This window comes from Humulus lupulus, chromosome 5 (assembly GCF_963169125.1).
Source record: "Humulus lupulus chromosome 5, drHumLupu1.1, whole genome shotgun sequence".
In the NCBI taxonomy this organism is placed as follows: domain Eukaryota; kingdom Viridiplantae; phylum Streptophyta; class Magnoliopsida; order Rosales; family Cannabaceae; genus Humulus; species Humulus lupulus.
This window is the reverse complement of record NC_084797.1, coordinates 76155802-76171367: the sequence shown is the minus strand read 5'-3', so window position 1 is coordinate 76171367 and position 15566 is coordinate 76155802.

Here is a 15566-nt window from a genome sequence, read left to right as displayed (position 1 = left end):
GGGGCATACTGGTATATAATTCAACGCAGTCAACGAGAGCACGAGTTAAAATATTTGTTTTTAGGCTGACTTGTAAATTTTTGAAGTAAGAAAAGGCCATTGAGCTAACTTGTTTAAAAAAGCTTAAGTAACTTGGAATCTTTCAAAATTTCAAGTTTAAAGTGAATATTCATGTGAAAATAAACATTATGTTCATAAAATGTTAGAGTAATAAGAGTGTGAGAAAGTATACTTAGTAGGGACTTATGAAATGTCTAGAATTTCTAAGTTAGAAAACTAAGTACTCATGCGAAAATATAAGGCATATATCAGAGTAACTTTAGCATTCAAAAAACTTATAATGTTTTAAAGTCTAAAAAGACTTAGAATTTTTTAGGTTAGCAAGGAAATGCAAAGTGTAAAGGTCAAATAACTCGACCATACGAGCAAACTATCAAAGTTGATAACTAGAAATTGCCTAAACAAAAGTATAAGAAAAATTGGTCGGGTACAAAGTTTCTACTGGTCAGGTAGGAGGCTCTTTGGTCGGCTAAGCATGTTTATTGGTCGGGTAAACTAGTCCCTGGCTGGTCAACACCGTCGTTAACATCTGGAACCTCCTCTGGTTGGAATGATAGAGCAGGAGAAGTAGGCACAACACTGGCTAGAATGGTTACCTCCTCGGGGGCCTTGGCTTCGCATTTGGCAAGCTTTTCCGCTCTTGCCTCTTCAATGAGAAAGTTGAGGTTGAGAGCCTTGTTTATCTTCCATATTTGATAGAAGCAGTTGAAGAAGATATCTTCATAACGACACAGATCAACTTCCTTGTCTTGTTTCAACTCTTCATTCTCATGAGTCATTTTCGCTAGCTGGCCAGTCAATGTCTTGTTGGCATGGATTTGCTTGTTATTTTCATTAGTCAATTCCCTCGGAGATCTGTCCTGGTCGGCAATTATTTTCTCTGCCTGCTCAATCTTTGCTTGGAGATCTTTCTGAGATTTAGTCAGGGTTTCAATCTTTGCCTGGGCTTCCACCAATTTATCATTCAAGACATTGACCAACTCCTTATAGTCCACTGCTCGACGTTGAGCATGACTAACAGTGATGAGTCCCTGGAGTAAATAACCGAAAATGTATTCAGAATAAGAATAATCAATAAGAAAGTGAGTGTTTTTGATAAGACACTTACACTCATAATTTGAGCAAGGCCTTTGTGAAGGACAACTTCAACGCTTTGCTGGGGTAGAGTCACAAAGGTTTGAGTTGTCGTTGAATGGTGGAGAGTATGGTCTAGTAACTCTTTGTCGCACTCACCAACAATGCAAAGGGGCTCGCCTAAGCAAGTTGACCGAGTAGTTTGTAGGCTGGCAGAAGAAGGAATTGACAGAGGAGTCAAGCGTGGGATAGTGACTGAATGATCAGATGGTCTCCACTGGATATTTTGTGTAGTCCTCATGACCTTGCTTAGAGGAGTCAAGCTGCTACCTTCACCATTTTCCCTCTTTTGGGCAGAAGGAGTGTTGAACTGCTTGAACATGGTTGGATCTGCATAAAAGTAAAGCAAAAGCTTGGTGAGTGGAAACAATAAATGAACATAGGTGAAAAGGAAAATTTTACAGACTTTCATCACAATCATTCCAAAAATGTAATTATGCTTACTGTTAGTAAAACCTGAGTTCAGAATTTCATCGAAAATCTCATCCTTGTCTTTCAATGATGAGCTGTCTTCTCTAAGGAGCTCAATGATTTTTCCTTTTCCAGGCTGGGTAGGGAAGGCAGGTTGGTGAGGATTTTCAAGAAGAGGCTTTCTAATGATAAGACCACCTGGTAGGCATGGATGAGGAGATGGTTCAGGAGAAAACTGGTCAGACACTACTTTAGTATCGGCATTAGACTGATCAGTTGGATCTGCTTCATCAGTTGTGCTACCCACATCAATCTCTTGGTTGTTCGGTAATAATCCCACCAATTGGAGATTCTCCAAGGTGACCAACTACTCAACACCCTTCTCCTCAATGGGCATGTTAGCGAGATCATCTGACCGGGCATGCATTTCCCTGGTTGGGAGAGGTTGATCAAAAGGGTCTGTATGCGTGAAAGCCAGGTTGTTGGCTTTAATGTTTGGAGTAAGAAAGTATTCCATATAATACTTTCTAGGATTCGATTTATGGACAATACCATGAAGATACTTAACCCCTTTTTGCCTATGAAAGAGGTGGAAAAAACCTATATACTTGTGACTGGGGTTGGTCCTAAAATCGAACAAATAGTGTACCTCGTGAGGGGTAGGTGGGTTCCATCCCTTGAAATGGTAGCGAATGTATAGAGAAAAAAGGGCTTGTACCCCATTTGGAGCAATCTGGAAGGGAGAAAAATTAAAGTAATCCGCTATTGACCTAAAGAAATGATGCAAAGGGATAGTAGCTCCTGATTAAATGTGATACTTAGACCAGGCACAATAGGCTCCACCAGGATTATTGGCTCTCTGGTGTGGATGTGGACATATCACATTCCCTCCTTCAAGACCCAAAGTTTGAATGTGTTTATCAAGCATTTTTTTAGTTTAGCTTAGAAGCCTTAGCTACAAACCATGATGGGATGCGATCTTCTTCTTTCCTCGGTTTAATTGTAGCAGTTTGTTGGATTTCTGTGGAAAAAGTCTAGGTAACCTTTCTCTTTGGTTTACTAGATTTTCGAGCTTGGCGAGGAGGCTTTGAAGAAGCTTCAGTCTCAACTACTTCTAATAAATTTTCTCCCACAAAGGGCACTGGTTCCACCACCTTTTGCGTTGCTTTACGAGCTACTTGGGGATCTTGTTCCTGAGGGAGTTGATTGGAATTTTTCACCCTCATTGGTTGGTGCTTATGTTGCTGCTTAAGGAATTGATCTTCGTGAAGGAAGTATAAAGCTGACTGCGGAAGGATTTTCTTGAGACGACGAAGACGATCCTCCAGAGTTCGTTTGCTTGGATAATTGGAAGAGGAATCGTTGCTCGAAAATGTATCACTTGAAGCGGGAGATGAAGACTCGGAGTCTTTTTGGTTGTCACCTCACCTGTAGTCGAAACGATTCATCTACAAAAAATATGGGGAGTGTAGAGTCCAAGAACTTTACTTAGCTAGTTAGATAGTAGTAGTTGTAGTATGTTTATTACTGTGGATTTTGGTTCAAGCCGGGACTTAGTTGGACAATCGTAGCAACCCTTGTAGATTTTATAAGTTTAACCTATAGTTTAAGAATATTAATTATAAACTAAGGTTTGATTAATATGACTGATTATGAAGATGATATTTATTATATTATAAGGTTTAGATAGAAACAATAAGATAGTAACACTTGTCATGTATATGCTTAATGAGAAATTAAGTATTTTGAGGAATAAGTTTATTAAGAATGATATTTGAAAATCCTAGGGTCTGCCAGTAGCTTTGAAATCGTTAAAGGACTTAGTCAAGGTTGTTTACTCAATTAAAATTAGGCTGAAAATGTGTAATTACGTGTATAATATTTCAGCGTATGCCGATATATCGCAGCTCTAGGGGGCAATATATTGCCTCACGGGGATACAAAAAACACGTAACTTTGCACGACAACTTCGACGAGCCTCGGGAATATCAGTCTAGGCAATATATCGCCTAGCATGGGCGATATATCGGCTGCAGTGCATGATTTTTGAATAATTTTGAAACCGAGCTCATTTTAATCCTTAACCTCTTGATAAGTCCATAATCTTTTTGACCGAGTCTTCAGCCTCTACTGAACGATTATTCAAATGTTCTTCAATTAAAAAGCCATTATTTTATTCAAGCTAAATGAAGATCTTTTCATTCTTGAACTCTATAAATAGGACCTAGTACCCATCCATTTGTTCATTCATCAAGCTGAGTTCAGAGCCTACAAGCTGTTAGGATTACTTTAGAGTGTTAAACACTTAGGTTGGGGTTTTAAGCTTTATCATCTTAAGCTTATCAAACACTTGGGAAGTAAGGTTCATAGTGTGTATTTCAGTTTTGAAGTGTAGTTTGGGTATAGCAATTTCAAAGGTATCCCTATTCTTAGTTCCTTTCTGTATTGTTTCATTAATTCTTATAGTTTTTCTCTACTCAAATCCTAACTCAATATTCTTTATTCTTGATTAGGTATCTAAGTTCTTTGAACTTGAGGTTCTTGTTGGTAAGTATCTTTTCAATGGCGTAGTTCATTCCTTTCATCTCTTTTCTTTAGAAAACTCACCTCTCTATTAATGGTTTTTAGGAGTGTTCCAAAATCCCAACCTTGTTCTCATCATCCCGGTATCTTGGTAAGGAAAATAGGATAGTTCTTGTGTGATATGTGCTATGTTTATATAAAAGTGTTATGATTATGCTATAGTATGACTTTATGTGTTATGATATAGGTATGTTTGGGGCTTATAGTTGTTATATAGCAAACCCTATCACTTTTATGTTTTGGGGCTTATAGTTGCTATATAGCAAACCCCAACACTTTTATGTTTTTGGGGCTTATAGTTTCTTAACTAGCAAACCTCATTGTAGTCCGAGGCTTATAGTTGCTTAGTTAGAAAACTCCAATAATCACCATGTACATGGGTTAGAATTATGATATGTGTTATAGTATATGATATATGTTCATAGTTTATGTGTATGATTATGTTTCATGCTTGTAGTAGATTTTCCTTGCTGGGCATTAGGCTCATTCCTTTATCTTTTATATGTGCAGGAAAATAGTTTGGCGGTGGGAAGGTTCTTTGCAGCTTGGGAATGTGTATTGAGGGAGAATGTAATCGGTGGACTGCATGAATGATTTGAGGATGAAGTTGTTTAAGTCTTTTAAATTATGATTTCTATGTATTTCCGCACTTAATTTTGTAACCCATTTATTTAAATTATGTTCTATTTTATTTTCAAACAATGGGATCCCATATCCTAAATGAATTTTTGTGTATTTAACCTTTGGTTTACAGTTTATAATAAAGTTATGGTTATTTCATATGTATGTTTTTCTTAAGATTAGTGTCTGTGTATAGTAGTTTTAATGGTGCAAAGTCTAGAATAGTTGGGTTGTTACAGGGAGGTGAGTAAACCAAACAAGAAATCAATACAAGTAAAAATATTCTACTAGCTAGATAAAAATGTATGTGAGCGGTAGTAATAATTTTAAGCAATTCACAAAGAAAAAGGAAATTGTTTTGGGTGTTACGTGTTCAAGGACATTAGGCCTATAGTTTTGTGCTATGTGTGTTGGAACTATGAGGTTGTGTGTTCGGCTTATATGCACACAAACTCGGGTGGTTGGGTGCATAATCCGAGCGGTTGAAACATAATGCCTGAGAGGCTTCAAAAGGTTTTCGAGGGGCCAGGAGTGTCCAAGCTGCGGGTGTTTCCGAGGACCCACGGCACCCGAGTGGTGTGTAACCGCTGCACAAAGATACCGTCCGATCGGCTAAGTGATGTCGAGGAGCAAGTGTTCGAGGAGTCACAGCACCCGAGTGATGCGTGGTCTGGTCGGCTAGCAAGTGTCCGAGGAGGTAAAACACCAAAATATGGTTAGGGGTTCTGAAGAGCCTAGGCGGCCAAAAGACTACCTGATCGGTTACAATGTTCCGAGGAGTTAAAGCACCCGAATGGCTAGGAAGTTCCAAGGAGCTAAGTGTGAAAATCAAGGGGGTAGCTGGGTGACCCGATCGGCTAGGAAGATTCCAAGCAGTCAAAGCCTAAACAGAAAATGGGGTAACGTAGAGCACATACACGTTTTCCTATTCATGGGGCACACAAACACGATTAAATATGGAATTTCAAGGGTTTCAAAAAGTTTCAGGATAACTTTAAAGTTCATGCAAACCCATGAACCCGAATATGCAATGGAGGATGAGAAACTATTTTTTCTTCAAAATTTCATGAAATTTAAAGTGATATTAGCTAACCCAAAGCCTAATCTACATCAAAATAACCACAAAGGCACTATCCTACAAATATTCATCACAAAATTCCAAGGACAGCATTCAAAAGTGGGTTTCGGCATTCACCTATTATAACCAATATTTGTGCAGAATTTTAAAGGACAAAATGCTTAAAGGTAAAGCCAAAGGAGAAAGAACTTACCAAAATGGAGGGGAAAACATTTGATTTATTGAAGACGCCTTTGATTTGCTTGAAGGAAGTGGAGCACCCTTGGAACTTGAAAGGGGTATCGGCCAAGTGGATGGTGTTTGGATGATGAATTTTTTTAGGAGCTTTGCTAATAAATAGAGAAACCATGGGCCTATTTATAATCCTAGGGTAAAAGCTCTCTATTGTGCCCAACAGATTTTAAAGTTATTTCTTTCCCACTATCCCACTATCCCACGATTTGGGAATTGATGACTTCCATTTTCATGGCTTCTTAAAAGTTTAATCGTGGGTCTATTTGAAAAGGCGGGAGAATATAGAAAGTAATTTTTTGGAATGTTGGGACACAAAAAAAATTAAGGTTTCTGGTGGGTTACCACGTGGAATCAACTGATAGGATATTTACTGATTTATGGTTGGCTATTCAATTTTTAGAGATTTAAATGGTCAGAATTTTATTGTTTTTGCAAGATACTGACTAGGAATAAGATTTTGGATGACCTCAATAACTATTAGCTAGAGAAAAAGTTTATCATATGAGTGAATCGTATAATAAACTTGGGGGGCAAATGTTATCCCCAAAATTTCAGTTCGATGATGTGGCAATTAGAAGTGACAAGTGACACATTAATGGTCAATAAATGTGTTGACCGAGGGAAATGCAAATGTTAGAAAATAACCTACGGAGTTGTGATATCATTGGTCGAAAGAGCATTGGCCGAGAGGATGGTTTTATCTTGTCAAGTATTTTTTATCCGATCAGGTAAGAGTTTAACTAGCAAGGAAGTGATTTAACTGACCAGGTAAGAATTTACCTGGTCAGGAAGTGATTTGCCCAACCAATTAAGAATTTCACTTGTCAGGAAGTGTTTATTTTGACCAGTTATATCATAAAGGAATTTTATTCGACCAGCTACATCAGAAGAAAATTCAGCCGACTAGTTATGTAAGATTGAGGAGTGTAGCCGACTGGATGTTTCAGAATCTCAGGAGTTAACTGCCCAATGACTTATTTGTAGAACCTTAGTAACAACTTCAGCTAGAATCATTCGTGCGAAGTCGACGTGTTTTCTGTGTCATCCACAGGCGATATATCGACCCCTATAGCTGCGATTTATTAGCATACGTGGATATATAAAACACATTTTTGCACTCATTCAACATATTTTGAATTTGTTTCAACAACTTTGACTGAGTAAAACGTGATCCTAATAGCTGCTGGAAGGTTCTAGAGCTTCTAGATTTATCCTTTATTAAATTATTCATTCAAAATGCTTAAATCCTTAATAAACATGCCTGTGACAAGTGTCACGTTCTTATTAGTTCCATCTAAACCTTAGGTTATAATAGATAATATTTCTAGGACCAGCTATATTAATTAAACTTTATGTTATAATTAATATTTCTAAACTATAGGGTAAACTTTTAAAATCTATAACTGTTTCTATGATTTTCCAACTAAATCCCAGCTTGAACCAATAACCACAAAAACTAAAATACTACAAGCTACTACTACTACTACTACTACTACTACTACTACTACTACTACTACTACTACTACTACTACTACTACTACTACTACTACTACTACTACTACTACTACTACTACTATCTAGCTAAGTAAAATTATGAGACACTACAATTCTCCCCTACTTAAAAGAATTTCGTCCCCGAAATTTACTTACCAAATAATTCTGGATACCGTGCTAGGATGTCTTCCTCCAACTCCCACGTTGCCTCCCATTCTGAAATATTAGTCCATAGGACCTTGACTATTGGAATACTCTTAGACCATAATTCCTTCATCCCCTTCTCTAGGATGCTAACCGATCGTTCCTCGTAACTCAGGTCTTTCTGGAGTGCTATCGTATCGTACTTGAGGATGTGAGATGGGTTTGACACATATCTACGCAACATCGAGATATGAAACATAGTGTGGCTATCTACTAGAGCTGGCAGTAGGGTTAATCTATATGCTACTATTCCCACCTTGTCCAATATCTCAAAAGGACCTATAAACTGGGGACTAAGTTTGCCGTTCTTCCCAAACCGCTTCACTCCCTTCATAGGAGATATCCTTAAAAAGACTTGATCTACGACTTTGAATTCCACATCTCGCCACTTGGCATCCGCATAACTCTTCTGTCGACTCTGAGCAGTGGGCATACACTTTCTAATCAACTTTACTGCATCTTGAGCTTCTCTAACAGCTTCAGGTCCAAGAAGCTGTCTTTGCCCTACCCCGTCCCAATGTAATGGCGATCGACACTTCTTTCCATAAAGTAACTCATAGGGTGCCATACCGATTGTTGCCTGGTAGCTATTATTGTAGGAGAATTCTATAAGTGGCAAATACTTACTCCACATTCCTCCAAAGTCTAGTACACAAGCGCGCAACATATCTTCTAAAATCAGTATGATACGCTCGGACTGACCGTCGGTCTAAGGATGAAATGTTGTACTAAGAATTAACTTGGTACCTATGGCTTACTACAACCTTCCCCAAAATATCGATGTAAACACCAATCCTCTATCTGATACTATGGTCTTAGGGATTCCATGCAGTCGTACTATTTCTCGAACATAAATGTCTGCGTACTGGCCTACAGTGTATGAAGTCTTTATAGGCAGGAAGTGAGCTGAGTTGGTGAGTCTATATACCACAACCCAAGCCGAGTCATGCTGCTTATTTGTTCGTGGCAATCCTATCACGAAGTCGATGGCAATATCTTCCCACTTCCATTCCAAAATACTAAGCGGTTGCAATAAGCCTGCAGGTCGCTGATGCTCCACCTTTACTTGCTAGCATACTAGGCATTTGGACACATATTATGCTACATCTTTCTTCATTCACGGCCACCAGTATAGTGCCTTAAGGTTGTGAGTCATCTTGGTCGATCCCGGGTGAACTGAGTATGGGGTAGTGTGTGCCTCTTCTAAAATCTTTATCTTAATTCGACGGTCATTCAGCACGCATACCCGACCCTTATATCTCAAGAACCCTTGTCCTGATATAGAGAAATATGTGGTCTTGCCTTCTTTGACTGCAGCTATATTTGATACTAATGTGTCATCATGCCCTTGCCCGATCCGTATATCTTCTAATAGACTTGAATGGATGGACAAGTTAGCTAGTTGACCAATGACTACTTCTATTCTGAGATTAATCAGCTCTTGCTGTAGCGGTTTTTCTATTACAGATAATGTTGCTAGATTTTTGTAACCCTTCTAGCTTAGCGCATCTGCAATTACGTTTACTTTTCCTGGGTGGTATAGGATTTCACAGTCATAATCCTTTACTAGTTCTAACCACCTGCACTGCCTCATGTTGAGCTCTTTTTGCGTGAGGAAATATTTTAAGCTCTTGTGGTGCATATAAATCTCACACCGTTCTCCATAAAGATAGTGGCACTATATTTTCAATGTGAAGACCACTGCTGCCAACTCCATATCATGTGTGGGACAGCGTTGCTCGTATTCCTTTAGATTTCTTGAGACGTAGGCTATCACTTTGTAATTTTTCATTAGCACACAACCTAAATCTTGCTTCGAGGCATCACAGTATACTACAAACTTGTCGTTGTGTGTCGGTACACAAAGTATAGGTGTTGTGCATTATTTATCCTTGAGCAACTGGAAGCTCTCTTCACATATATCCGTCCAATTGAACATTTATTGTTTTCGAGTCAGGTAGGTAAGCAGAGTGGCGATCTTAGAAAAGCCTTCTACAAATCTCTGATAGTAGCCTGCTAGCCCGAGAAAACTTCTAACTTCTGACGCATTCTTAAGTCCTGGGCAAACCTTCATAACCTCTATCTTAGTTGGGTCTATTGCGACTCCATCTTTGGATACTATATGGTGGAGGAACGCTACTTGCGAAAGAAAAAATTCGCACTTCTTGAACTTGGGGTAAAGTTGATGCTCCTTCAGTCGCAGCATAGTCAATCTTACATGTTCCTCGTGCTCGACTTCGTCCTTGGAGTACACAAAAATATCGTCAATGAACACTACAACAAATTTGTCCAAGTAATCCTTGAAGACTCGATTCATTAAATCCACAAATGCGTCTGAAGCATTGGTAAGACAAAAATACATAGAAACTTGTAATGTCCATATCGAGTTCTAAAAGTTGTCTTTGGTATATCCTCTTCCCGTACCTTGAGTTAGTGATAACCGGACCGTAGATCAATCTAAGAAAACACGGTCGCTCCTCAGAATTGATCAAATAAGTCATCGATTTTGGGTAGCGGGTACTTATTCTTAATTGTCACCTTGTTCAGCTCGCGGTAATCTATACACATTCGCATGCTTCCATCCTTCTTCTTCAAAAATAGATATAATGCTCCCCATGGCGAATGGCTTGGTCTGATGAAACCCAAGTCTAGGAGTTCTTGTAACTACGTTTTTAACACCTTGAGTTCAGTAGGTGCCATCCCGTATGGTGCCTTTGAGATAGGCTCGGTTCCCGGTACTAGTTCGATTGTGAAGTCAATTTCTCGAGTAGGTAGTAACCCTAGTAAGTCGTTAGGAAATATATTTGGAAATTCCTTTATAACGCAGACGTCTCCAACCTTTAGTGGTGTTTCTATTGCCACATTTTTGATGCTTGCTAAGAATGCGTGACATCCTTTCTCTATCATCCTCTGAGCTTAGAGAGATGAGATAAGTTGTGTTCGTAGTCCTGAAACCCTTTCCATAAAACATAGTTTCTGACCGTCAGGAGTTTCGAACGTTACTTGCTTAAGTCTACAGTCGATGGTCGCCATGCCTTGCTAACCAATCCATGCCCAGTATTACGTCAAAGTCTTTGAGTTCTAGATCTATCAGGTCTCCTTCTAGTTATGTGCCCTTAATTTTGATTGGTACTCCTCGTACTATTCGTGATGATAGGACTACTTCGCCCGAAGGAAATTCTGTCACAAACCTAGTTCTAAATCTTTCACAAGGTTTGTCTAATTGATATACGAGTGTGTTGCTCCCGAATCAAACAATACAAAACATATATTATCGAGGATAGGAATCTAACTTGTGACCACTTTGTTACTAGCTTCGGCTTCTCCCTGGGTCAAGGCAAACACTCTGGCTAGAACCATCTTGTTGTCCCTCTTTTCTTCTTGTTTGAGTTGTGTACATTCCTTCTTTCAATGACCTTCCTTGCCACAGTTGTAACAGCCTTTGGTGTTTGTACGACACTCTCTATGATGTCTTTTTTGGCACTTGGAGCATTGTGGGTATTCTACATAACCCGACCTATTACTTCCATTATTTTTCTGTGCTCTTTTGTCATTGTCGACTTGCTTACTATCAGGATGCTTCCTTTTCTAGCCATAATTATTGTGCTGGTGGTTGTTGTTGTGGTTTCGACCATTCTAAGTCTGATTCTGCTGCTTGGGTTCAGACTTGCTGGCCTCCTCCTTACTAACAATTGCTTGGAGTCTTTCCACCTTTATAGTCATTTCTAGAGCATTAGCGTAAGAAGTGGTTCCAGGATTTGCAAGCTTGACTCCTAGCTCAATTTTGGATCTGAGTCCCTTGGTGAACTTGGTAACCCTCAAGAAATCGGTTGGGACCAACTCTGGCGCGAACTTGGCTAGTCAATTGAATTGTCGAGCGTACTCGACTACTGTTACATTGCCCTGCTTTAGACTGGCAAATTCTTCCACCCTAATAGCAATGACTGCCGAGTTGTAATTCTTTTTGGGAAACAACTCCGCAAATCTAGTGTAAGCCATGGTGGGGACGTCATGAGTTTGCTGTACTAAATCCCACCAGATTCTAGCATCCCTTTTTAGAAGAGAAGAAATGCAGGATATACGATCTGCGTTGCCGAGGTTCATGTGTGCTAGGATCGACTCTACATTCCTGAGCCATTCTTCAACCTTAAAGGGATCAGTTGTCCTTTCAAAGTTTGGAGCATCTTGCTTACGGAAACACTCATTGACTGGCCATCCCCCATATCAACCATTGATCTGGATAAGGCACATAGTTCACCATCAGCCATCCCCCATATCGACCTACTTTTTGGGGTGCTTGAGCCACTGGCTGAGGCTACGGTTGCGGCTGAGGCTGGGGCTGAGTCTGAGGTTGTGGCTGAGTTTGTTGTTGTTGTAGCTGCATCAATTCTTCCACTTGTAGACGTAGCCAGATAATCTCAGCGATGTTTTCAACTGGTGGCGGTGCATTTCTATTGGAAGCAGCATTGGTAGCACGCGTTCCCCTTCTTCGGACTGGAGGGGCTTCGTTTGTCTCGTTGGTAGTGTTGGAGGCATTGTCGTTCGTGCGTGCAGACCTTCATAGCGACATCTTTAGCAAAGTTCTAACAATCGAGAAAATATGTTAGAACTTACCCTAATAGATTCTAAGGAAAAACTTAGTCTAAGCAAACATAACTCAGACCTATGAGTTATAATTTCTTATGAAAAATTATGTAAGCCTTCTTTATAATTAGGATGTGTTTCTATACTTAGAAAATTAGCCATCTTTATTATTTTCTAAGTCTGTTTGTAATCATCCTTGTTTACCTAAAAATAGACTATCTGATGACGTGGCAGGATTGGTCTACACGTGGGAGACACGTGGCTGTTTTAAGTAAGTGTATCCTACTTGGCCATAGACCAGAAGTTTATCGACTTATCAAGCATCATACTTATGGGCGACCAATTTGGTCGCATATATTCATTTATTTCCTTCAGATATGCAATCTTGTAATTACGTATTAATTATAATTTCCCTTATTGTTTAGATACGCATGTATTAAATTTAATTAAGGCCCATTTGCTCATGTAGACCTCCTTGAGCATATAAATTAGAATCAAAGGGCTCAAGAGAGGGGACTGTTTTTGCTCTTTGAACAATTAACTTGAGAACACTTGAGCTAAAAGATTCTAAGGGAGAAAAAAAGTGTTGTTATCCATCACAATTGTATTTTATCTGAGATCTAGTGAAACTCATGAACCCTAGTTCATTTATCACTGTTCTTGGAATACTTCATCAATAAGACCACTAAGTGGACGTAGGTTGTTACCATTCTATTGGGGCCGAACCACTATAAATCGTTTGTGTCGTTTATATTTTTGTTTGTAGTTTTTCTCATTTTTCATCTTACTTTATATCGTTTATCTAGCTCCGTGTCGTTGGCCAATTCTAGGGTCAACATTTTGGTGCTTTCATTAAGAGTTCAACTCAAGACCTCCAAAAAAATAAAATGGCGAAAACATCCAGAAAGACGGGACAAACCTTTGGTGCTGCATCCACCCAGCCACCTCCATCAAATGTAGCTGAAGATGAACCACAGTTGGATTTCAAAGAGGAGGAGATGGATTCTGAGACCTTGAGGACAACACTGAGTGTGTTACAGGAGGAGTTAGCCAATCTAAGGGCTAATCAAGAGAATGCAGCTGAGACGATGGCGTTGCAACAGAGAGAAATTGACTATCAACATCAAGAGTTGAATGAGCGACAGGCTGACATGGACTGCCGACAGAGAGACGCCACCACCGCCCTAGAAGCTGCCATTCAGTTGACCTGGGGACAATCTGCACCAACTTCTTAACCGGATCAGCCACCAAGTGCTCCACCACAACAAGGTCTAGACCCAAGTCCTCCACCTCAACCGGTAAGTCCCCTAAGGCCAGAGCAACATCCTACTGCTCAACAGGATATTCCATTTTAAGATCCTGAGTAACAACTACCTTCTCGTGTTGGTCAAGATAATTTCCAACGTCAAAGGCAGAATAGGGTCGGGCAGCCTCCCCAAAGCCCTAGATGCCAAACTCCTAAGGAACCGAATCCACCGAGCAGGGGACAACGTCCTTTTGCTAACAGAAGGCATGCCAAGTCAGGCTCTGTGGTCAGGGCCCCCCCACGACATAATAATTCTTGGGGACCCACCAACCAACGCAGGCCTCCCCCGGACGCTCGAGAGGTACCCGCAAGAGGAGGATATAGTGTGATCAGCAGGTCGCGCCATAGCCAATCACGTTTTCGGGACGGTCATGATTACGATGAAGCTGATTCTGGTAGAGGAAATGCTGGTCGAAGAGAAGGAGAGAGGAGTGGAGAACAAAATCCCCCACCAAGAGAAAATAGGCCTGCGAGCCAGAACGCTAGGGGGTAGCCTAGGCAGCCTAACGTCTTTGATCGAGTTGGCGCTAGTGAGCAAAGGCGTAGAGATGACGAGTTGAGGGATGTGCTCAACGATAGGTGGGAAAGGCATGATGAGTATGCTCCTCCATCACTGGTAGCCCCAGCAATACCATACACAATACAATCCTAGATCGATGTGCTAAATCAGGCTGTACAGCAACTGGTGGGGAGCCGAACATCCCACATCGAGTATGATCGGAGAAGAGGCACTCCATTCATACAAAGAATAGCAATGGCAGAAACCCTAAGTAAATTTAAGATGCCAGTATTGCCCAACTTTGATGGATATGGGGACCCGGTATCTCATGTGAATAAATTCGAGGTACAGATGGACATCCAGGAGGTGTTGGATGATGATCGCTGCAAAATCTTTCCAGAATCTTTCCGACCACCTTATTTAGTACTGCTCAGGAATAGTTTTTTAAATTCCCTCCTGCTAGCATAGTGTCATAGGAGATGTTTGTAAAGGAGTTCTACGAGCATTTCCATGCTAGTCGTGTACACCCGTCGGAAGCCAACCAACTGGTCAAGATACGCCAGAAGGAGGGACAATCCTTAAAGGAATATGTCCAGCATTTTATGTGAGCAGCAGCTAGAGCTAAGATGGTTGGCGATGAGGGGAAAATGATGGCACTTACTGCTGGAGTGCAGTGCCATTCACCCCTATGGAATAGTTTAAGGAACAATTGGGTGAAGAGTACCCAAGAATTCTTAGATCGAGTAGACCGGTACATCAAGCACGAAGAGGCGATTGCTAACAAAGGGAAGTCTCTTGCAGGAGACAAGGGACCAAAGGACAATCCCGCCAAAGGCACCAATGGGACGGATAAACCCAACAGCAACGGCAAAAACACGGGAAAAATGGTTGAAAAAGGGAAAACATCGAGCCATCGACGTCCGAGAATAAGCGCCCTAAGGGTAACAAATACGAGCCAAGATTCACCAATTAAACGACCCTAGTCGAAAGCAAAGAGGAAGTGTACCAGGAGAACAATACCAATGTCCCTTATAAGCGACCAACTCCGATAAGTAAAGATATCTCCAAGAGAGATACAACCAAGTTTTGTCGTTTTCACAATGACTACGGTCATGACACCAATGAGTGCAAACAGCTAAAAGATGAAATTGAGTTCCTTATCAGACAAGGACACCTAAGGAGATACGTATGAGCCACTGAAGGGTCTTACCGAGAGGCTCAAGGAGGCAACAAGCAGGCACCTGTACGCCAACACTCGCCCCCTTTACAACCAGCTCCCATGGCGGGTACATTGCTAACCATCTGTGGTGGACCACACCTAGCAGGAGATAGTGGGAAGGCAAGGGAGTGATATGCCC